This window comes from Triticum dicoccoides, chromosome 6B (genome assembly GCF_002162155.2).
Source record: "Triticum dicoccoides isolate Atlit2015 ecotype Zavitan chromosome 6B, WEW_v2.0, whole genome shotgun sequence".
Taxonomy (NCBI): domain Eukaryota; kingdom Viridiplantae; phylum Streptophyta; class Magnoliopsida; order Poales; family Poaceae; genus Triticum; species Triticum dicoccoides.
The window spans coordinates 702,177,859-702,186,290 of record NC_041391.1 but is presented as its reverse complement, the minus strand read 5'-3'; the positions used below and the strand labels follow the sequence as shown (position 1 = coordinate 702,186,290).

General features: G+C 46.7%; 1 pseudogene; it reads right to left on the bottom strand.

The window, feature by feature from the left end:
* Positions 1 to 259: 259 nt before the first annotated feature.
* LOC119321847 lies at positions 260 to 4,219 on the bottom strand (annotated as a pseudogene).
* Positions 4,220 to 8,432: the final 4,213 nt, after the last annotated feature.

Below are 8,432 nucleotides of genomic sequence, written 5' to 3'. Positions count from 1 at the left end.
CGCCACTTTTTCTCTCTACCAAAATTATTTCGCAGGGACTTGCCGTGGTAAGAGGTCTTATGGCTCACAAGAGCTTAAGTGAGCGCACCAGCTAGATACCAAACTTGAGACATGAACTTTCTCTGCTTTTCGTTTCTTTACCTTGACAAGAACTTGCAACGTCTCCATGAATCCGACACTCCAATTAAATTGCATAGTATAGTACTGCAGATGAACATAAAGCATGTACTCCCTCGGTAACTTAATATAAGACCTTTTTTTGACAGTAATGATATCAGTATATAGCCAGTGAGTAACATAAAGTTTGCATGACAGCAAAAGACCGATGCATGTTTCTTGGACCAATATCTCAGCAAAGAAATGGGAACCCTGATACGAAAACAACACAAGGCATCCATCCCTTGATGAACTGCAAGCAGCATTTCGCAATGGCACTAACTAAAGTGGTGGTTAAATTTCTCTGTCTCTCTAGCTAGCTAGCAAATACAAAGGCTGGCATCATCATGCATGCAACTCAGCTTTGCTGCTTGCATTGGCAAATGGCACGAGCTCTTCAAAGTCAAACAGCACATTAGCATCTGACATACGCACAAAGTCCTCTGCCTTTATAGGTGTATCGTCAAGGCGGTAGACATCATAGATGCAGTCGCCGTCCACGTACCCACGCAGCCACTTGTCTCGTGACTGTGTGCGATGATCTTATTGTTGCATCTTCTTGAACTCGATGTTGCGCCCGTGCAAACTCTCCCCTGATGGGTGCACAATTCTGCTGCCGTCGTACTTGCGGTACAAGCAACGGACTTGCTCTGCCATGCAAACATACAGAGACATCAGCTTTGCTGCTTGCATTGGCAAATGGCACGAGCTCTTCGATCAGTCAAACACCACATTAGCATCTGACATGCGTACAAAGTCCTCTGCCTTTATAGGCGTATCGTCAAGTCGGTAGACGTCGTAGATGCAGTCGTCAACCACAGCACCTGCACAGCGACTTGCCTCGCCGCTGTGTGCGATGATCCCATTGTTGGTGAATGACTTTGAATACACTCCTTCTCCACACAGCATCTTCTCAAACTCGATGTCGCGCCCACGGAAGCTGTCCCTTGTTGGGTGTACAATCCTACTCCCATGGTACTCACAGTACATGCAACGGACTTGTTCTGCCATGCAAATATACAGAGACATCATGTTATTTATAGTTAGTATTGGATGGATGGTAGAGTCAACAGAAATTTACTTATACATTCATGCACAGTAATTAGTTATCGATAAGGGAGCAAATCAGGAAGCCTTTCTACACTGTTCGTGTCAGAAAATCTTTGTACGTAATTCATGGCGCTCGGGGAGCAAGGGGTGAGCCGTGAGCGGCGTAGATGGTTGGGGAGTGGGTAGCAGCGTTCACTGGATGATGATAGAGCTGCTAATATTGTCGTCCTATAAGACTGAAATATCCTTACACTTGCAGAGTTCATTGAACACTTTGTTAAAGGTGTATTCTGAAGGTGGTATCTTAAAGAAGCCTATGCTGCTTGGTGACTGAATCAGAAACCTCATGCTGTACAGAGGATGAGCTAAAACATGTGGTGTCACTCATAACAGTACTTTATACTTTTATAGAGATGACGACTTATAATACCTATGGTGTGTACATAATACAGTGCTTGACGATGGCTTTCCTCAAGAAATTGAATCTTCTAGAAATAAAGTTCACATAGGGTGCAGTAGTGATAATCCGTCTTCAGAAAGAAAGGATACTTCAGATTTTACAGTTGGCATTGTCTTACAGATCCCAATGGGATCACGTAGTATGAATATGAACATGATTATTTTCTTCCGTCAAAAATAGGACCACGGCAATAGCTCGGGTGCTTAAGCTTGGTTTTCACCTTTTATAATTATCTACTAGTACTGAACTTGACAGCTGAACTGAGTGTCTGCTATTCCATTATTAGGTTTGCTCTGTTTTGAACCTCCAGAGCCTCCGGCATGTGAAAACAGAGAGTTGGTGCTATTTTTGGTTAGACATCTTGCCTTTTGGCATTTTCTTGATTTTTAAAAACTTCTACCTACTTACTTCAGTAATTATCCATTGTGTTCAGTAATCTGTCAGGACAATTCTTCCGCCTCTGGTGCAGAATGAATCATTACTCGTAGTTTACGTACCTGCCTAACTTATCAGCTTGATACAAGACAGGGAATTATATATCTGATTGATGGAAAACATTAATAGCAAGGGCAAAACAGCCGCATACCAGTGCCGGGAGGCAGCACACGCACAGGGCAGCACACGCGCACTTCGGTGCCATCATTGGCACATTCAGCAAAGAAAAGCGTCGGAGGTGTAGCAGCAGATTGGGCAGCAAGGAAGTTGATGTGAGAGCAACGGTAGTAGCCTTTGCCAGGCCTTGTGCACACAGGACCATCAACATACTCATTGGCACCGCAGATAACATGAAGCTTGTAACTTGGTACCTTGAATCATCAGCAAGACAAAAGAAAGGTTAACTGGAAACATGGAATGTTTTACAGAGAGCAAAGACTAAAAGAGAAGGAAGCCAACCCCAAGCTCATTGCTGTATGAGTCCATTGCAGATTTCACCATGCTGACGAGCCTAGCATGCTGGTCCCAGAACTTGTTAATCCGATGTTGCACCCTTATGTGTGCCCACCGGTCTAGAACCTTGATCTCTGTTTCTGGCTGCTGCTGGTGTTCTGATAATAACATGCAGGAATGCATCAAGGATTCAGAGAGGTGCTCAGCATCCTCATGGGAGAGCATGGCGTCACCTTTGAGACGGTCGGAGGCCATCCGCAACACTGAATTAGACGGCCTGAGAAGCTCTACCTGGTGATGAGGCTCAGGGTGTCTTGCTGCTGCTGCCGCAGCAGTGTAGGCTTGTTCGACAGTGGCAGATACCACCATATCATCATCATTTTTATCATCATCAAGGAGGAGGTTGGGATCAGCGAATCGGAGATCAGCACCGACAGCCTGCAGTCGTTGAATTGCTTCGTCAGGCCTGAGGTGTGTCGTGGCACACCGGGTGCACAGAAAGGATACAAGACCATATAGGGACCGGACAGCAATCTGCAGAAGGCCTCTGGTGCTGATCGCCGATATCGCGACATTTTTTGTAGGAGGGTAGGCTCGGTTATACCAGATGGTGTTGAGGATGATGTTGCCGACCGGATCCAGCGGGCCGTAGCAGTGCCCGGCCTGAAGCAAGCTGTGGTGGTAGTGAGACTGCAGCTTGTCCTTGGGCAGCCTGGCCAGTGCCTGAAGATAGTATCCATGGATGGTGGTGAGAAGCATACGCCAGACGGCTGCCCGCTCAAGAAACACCTTCTTCTCCAAGACGATGGGAGACAGGTCTGGACTGAAGTTGAGGAGGCGAGCAGAGGCGAGCTCCCATGATTTCTCCAGGCTGAAAACTCTAGGTGGGCTGAGGCTGTTTCTTGAGCAGAACATCATCTACCATGACAATGACAGTGGCAAAGGACTCGTCAGAGTAATCGGAATTGGCCGACGATGGAAGCACGGCGGCGACATTGTTGAGATCAGAATGCGAAAGCAACTTCCACCCTAGCGCGAACTGGCTGGGATTGGGGTGCTGGGCGGAGGCCGCGGCGCATCTGAGGGCGGTCTCGACGGCGGCCGCGGTGGTGTCGGACGCGAAGCCGAAGCTCAGCTCCATGCCGCGGCGATTGACGACGAGGTGGGCGGCGACGAGGGGATCCAGCCGGGCCTCGTTGAGGTACCAGATGGCCATGGCGTTGGTGAGGTGGGGGAAGAGGGCGGTCAGGAAGGCGACGAGGCCGTGGAACGACCGGCGGTTCATGTCCCCGATCAGATCTGGCTCGCCCAGCCGCGCCCCCGGGAGAGAACGCTCCTCCTCCTTGGAATCGACGGCGGCGCGGGCGATGGAGGCGCCGGCGACGATGTTGGAGACGGGGTCCAGGAGGCCGAAGCAGAAGCCGGCGTCGAAGACCCCGGGGATCTGTCTCACCCGCCCGTAGCAGCTCTGGATCTTGGCAAGAAGCTCCGACTGTAGCCTCACTATCTCCCCGCTGTTGAAGACGAGCTCGTCGTCCCTGAAGTTGCTCGGCCCGTAGACCCTCAGTGCGGCCGACGGAGCTGCTGCTTCCATGGACGGGAGGATACTTCGGTTGTCCCTGTCGAGAAATTCGGGGATCGGGCGTGCCTGCGGCAAGGCGAATCGTGACGGCCGGCGACGAGGAGTAGGTCGGCGGCGGCGGCGCTGATGGCGACGAGAGAAACCCCCGAAATTGTTAGGGCCGAACCAAATTGTTTTAGAGCACTAGTAAATGTGCACGTGCAACGCACGATCTCAACTAAAATACATATATAATATAATAACTCTATCACTATCACTATTTAACCATGGTACATAGATGTTTGTCTTGTATCAAAGACATCACTATCATTATTTGTTCTATATCACAGACATAACTTCATAGCATGTTCTGTCTAAGATTTGTCATCATTGTATCCAATTTTAACTAAATATGAGTTATATTATTTCTAATCAAAAAATATATCAAGTTTATTTCCTTCTATTTGGTTCCTATGAATGGGTCATTACAGTAGCCACTGGAAAATAAGTAAAAATTGATATGCAAGTGTGTGTATAGAGGTAATGGAAATAAGTGGTTTTCAACTAAGCTGATCTAATGACATAATTCATCAAAGTTCTAAGATATAAGCTTGTGCATCTAAGGAACACAAACATTGCTGTCATGACTTTTGACTTTTATGAAGGTGTCGTAGGCTGATGATCCTTGGTTATAAAGATGACAAAATATACATGAAAATATGTATATCATTTGAAACTTGCACTTTGTAATTGACTGGAGTTTCAAGTTGCGCTAGCATTGACTGAATTTTACCCATTGAAGGAAAACAACTGGGACAATACTACATACCACGTTGTGTTGCCATTGTGAAGCAATCTTCAGTGGCATCACAGAAAATCCATCACTTCAACAAGGAGAAATAAAATCACAAAATGTAAGTATGTAGTATTACTATGGCCATGAGGTGAGGTGAGTCTTGTTGAGCAGCTAAAAGCAAATAATGCCGTCCTGCCTTGCAACCTCGAAGATCATCCTCCTCCACTTGGCCAACCGCTCGCCGTCCATGTCGTCGACATTGACCGCAGCTTCGCCTTCCACACACCCAATCAACTCTGGCAGCCATGAAGGCCGCGGCCGCGGCGCCGGCTTCTTCCTTGTGTGTTGTGTGTGGTACCAAGCCGAGTTGCATTCTTCCCCATCCATAAAGGTAACCACATGTTGCGGTGAATAATGGCCACTCTGCAATAAAACTAAGCAATAATAGTTCAAACCATAAACAAAAGAAGAATTATGAATAATGTTGGTACCATGGCTGAAGATGTCAATCTGATGAACTATTTCACCATCAATTTGATAGGTCGTAATATCAACTGTCAAGAACCATCAAGTAAATAGAGTCATGACTAACATGAATACGTTTTCTTAACTCTAAGATGAGCATTGAACACAAGCTTTGGAAATGAATTGACTCTTCAAAATAAAAGCAACGTTGCCAATTATTGATATGACAATCATCTAGTTGATGTATACAACCAAAATTCAAAACAATTTGGTGTAGCCTATTCTACAGTATGCCAATAAAAGAGAAGACAAATTTCTATGTACACCAACAGAAGGTAGACATATGTTTATTCCATTTGAGATTACAACAGGGATGGTCTTTATAATCATGTCTCCACTTGAGAACAGTAGTTTATAAGAAAAGAAGTACAACAAATATAGATTTAGTGAGGAAGCAATGCATTAGAACTGAATCAATTGATAACAACATATAGTGAATGCTTGGAAATGCATGTGGACATAACTATTGACAGGAACAAATCCAATTTTATGGCTTAAAATCTATTAAAATAAAAACACTCCCTTTGCTCTGGCAAGATACTCCAGATATCCATTAAAATAATCATATATCGACTATAAGTCGCCTACAAAGAGAAACATCCGGATAGCTATTAGAAAGAACAAAGTAGTCTTGAAACACAGGGTAGCTTACAACCACAAGCACTACAGATAAAAAATCTATTTGGTTTCTATGTCGGGGACAAATGGAAGGGATATATCTCATAGAATTTTGAATATATATATATATATATATATATATATATATATATATATATATATTTGTAGCAAAATTCAGTACAGGTCAAATTTAGTAGCTTCAGAAAAATATACGATTGATACACATAATTTTTGCTTGTGCTTACAAACAATACAAATTGGCAATGTACGTCAGACTGCAAGTACATTACAGACAGGTAAAAGCATCTTACATAGTTGTGTATGTTAACAGGAACTTATTTTGTGAAGCGTTTGTCAAGCGCCCAAGAAAATAACATGAAAATAGATCGAAGCACACATATCATCGAGGCTGGGTGGAATCTTGTCAATGATGAACACGACCGTCAACACACAATAGACTGTTCGAAGGACTTGAATATGTACAATATCCATAATACCTGAATCTTGCTGGAGATATACGACATGCCTCTAAAGTATCAAAATGTGTTTCTGGACAGAAATACAATGAGATAGCACGCAGATCAGGAAACATACATCATACTATCACCCAATCCGATGTAGATGAGTGATGAGTTCACTAGATCTTCTCGTCCGCCGACTTTGATGTAGTTTCCGCACAATAACACATTCTATGAAGAAATATATTTTGCACAATAAAAAACATTCTCTGAAGAAATATTCTACACAATAACACATTTTCTGAAGAAATATTCTGCACAGTAGATTATAGTTTCTGCACGATAGCTAAAAAATGCACAGTGGCTAAAAACATCAGCACAACAACACATTCTCCACGGTATCACTGCATATGTCGTGTGCATATATCAGGCCGATGGCCTTTTTTTTTGTTGCGAACTGTATCAACCTTCTTTTCTTTGCAGAGTGCATCAAGTAGAACATCATTTTCTGTGTGCTTGTAATTGCCACTTGACTGTGCCCAGTGAGAGTCCAAATACACAAAGAAGGATTGAGAGGGAGAAAGATGGCATGGTCGCTACCTTCTAGGCACCGATGGATGGAGCGGCCCCTTTGCCGAGGAGATAGTGGTGGAGGAGGGCGGACTGGCAGCAGGGAGCATGGCGACGGCGGTGAAGAGACCGGTGTGGATCTCGAACTGGCAGGGGCGCCGCACCGCGGGCACACACGTAGCGTACGTTGTTCGCTGGCGGCCACGCCGTGTGCGTCCATGTCCCCAGTGGCGGCCGACAACATGACGCGCCATTGCAGGTCCATCATGGACGCGAACGTCGGGTGGCCGACGATGGCCGGCCTCCACCGGCAGGCCGGACGCCGCGGAGCATGCCGAGGACATCGTCTCGCAGCTGCGGCTGCAACACGCCCCCGTGAAGCCGCATGGTGTTCGGCGTCGAGTCCGGGCCGTGGCCGCGGAGGAGGCGACGTTGACAATGACCGTGCCCAGCCGGCGCGTCATTAGCGGGCCGTACCATTCGGCGAGGCGTCCTAGGGATCCGTGCAGCAGATGTCGAGGAGCTTGCCGATGAGCGGCCACACCCCAGGACACCAGATGGAAAGTGGCATCGGGGTCAGAAACAAATCTGCGAATGTTTGGACTCAAGGGCTGCATGCATATCTCCGTTAACGTCAAGGCTTTAATTGATTTTTTTTGAAGGGGCTTTAATTGATTTCCTTGCATGCAGGATCATAAGTTAATCACCGTCAATAGAAAAAGGAAACTGCTTGAAATTTGCTCCTGGGATGTAGAGATCATGGGGGTTGGGTTGTCTGGCATGACGTGAGAGGGTAGGTCTGCTGGCAGAACATTTCATCCCAACTGTTGAACTCACCGATGTAACGTGGGCAGTTGGATGTGATTTAGCCTGCTAGATCGGACGTTCGTGGTTTCTCTGTGTGTACTTCGCGGTGTGTCTATAGGAAAACTCATGTTTGCTTTTTTAATAGTAGTAGAGATTACTAGTACCCCTAAACCCTCAAACCCTCAAAAATAACCTTTTTTACGGGTTGCAACAAAAAAAACGCAAAGACTAGAACCCCTAAACCTTCAAACCCTCAAAAAAATTAAGGGTCCAATCCTCAAACCCAGTTTCAAACCGTAGAAGTAAGGGTTGGAGAGGGGCGCTCGACCCCAGCCCGCACTCCCTTCCCCCGTCGCGCGGGAGGGAAGTTTCCTCCCTCGCTTCTCCCTCGCTTCCTCCTCCCAAGCCGCCGGCCGTCGCCCGCCCCAAATCCGGCCGGCCCCCCGCCTCCCCTCGACGCCGCCGCCGTCCCGCCCCTGCACCTCACTCCCCGCCGCCTGATCCGGCGTTCCCCGGCGCCTGCCGCCCAGCCCCGCGCCCCGG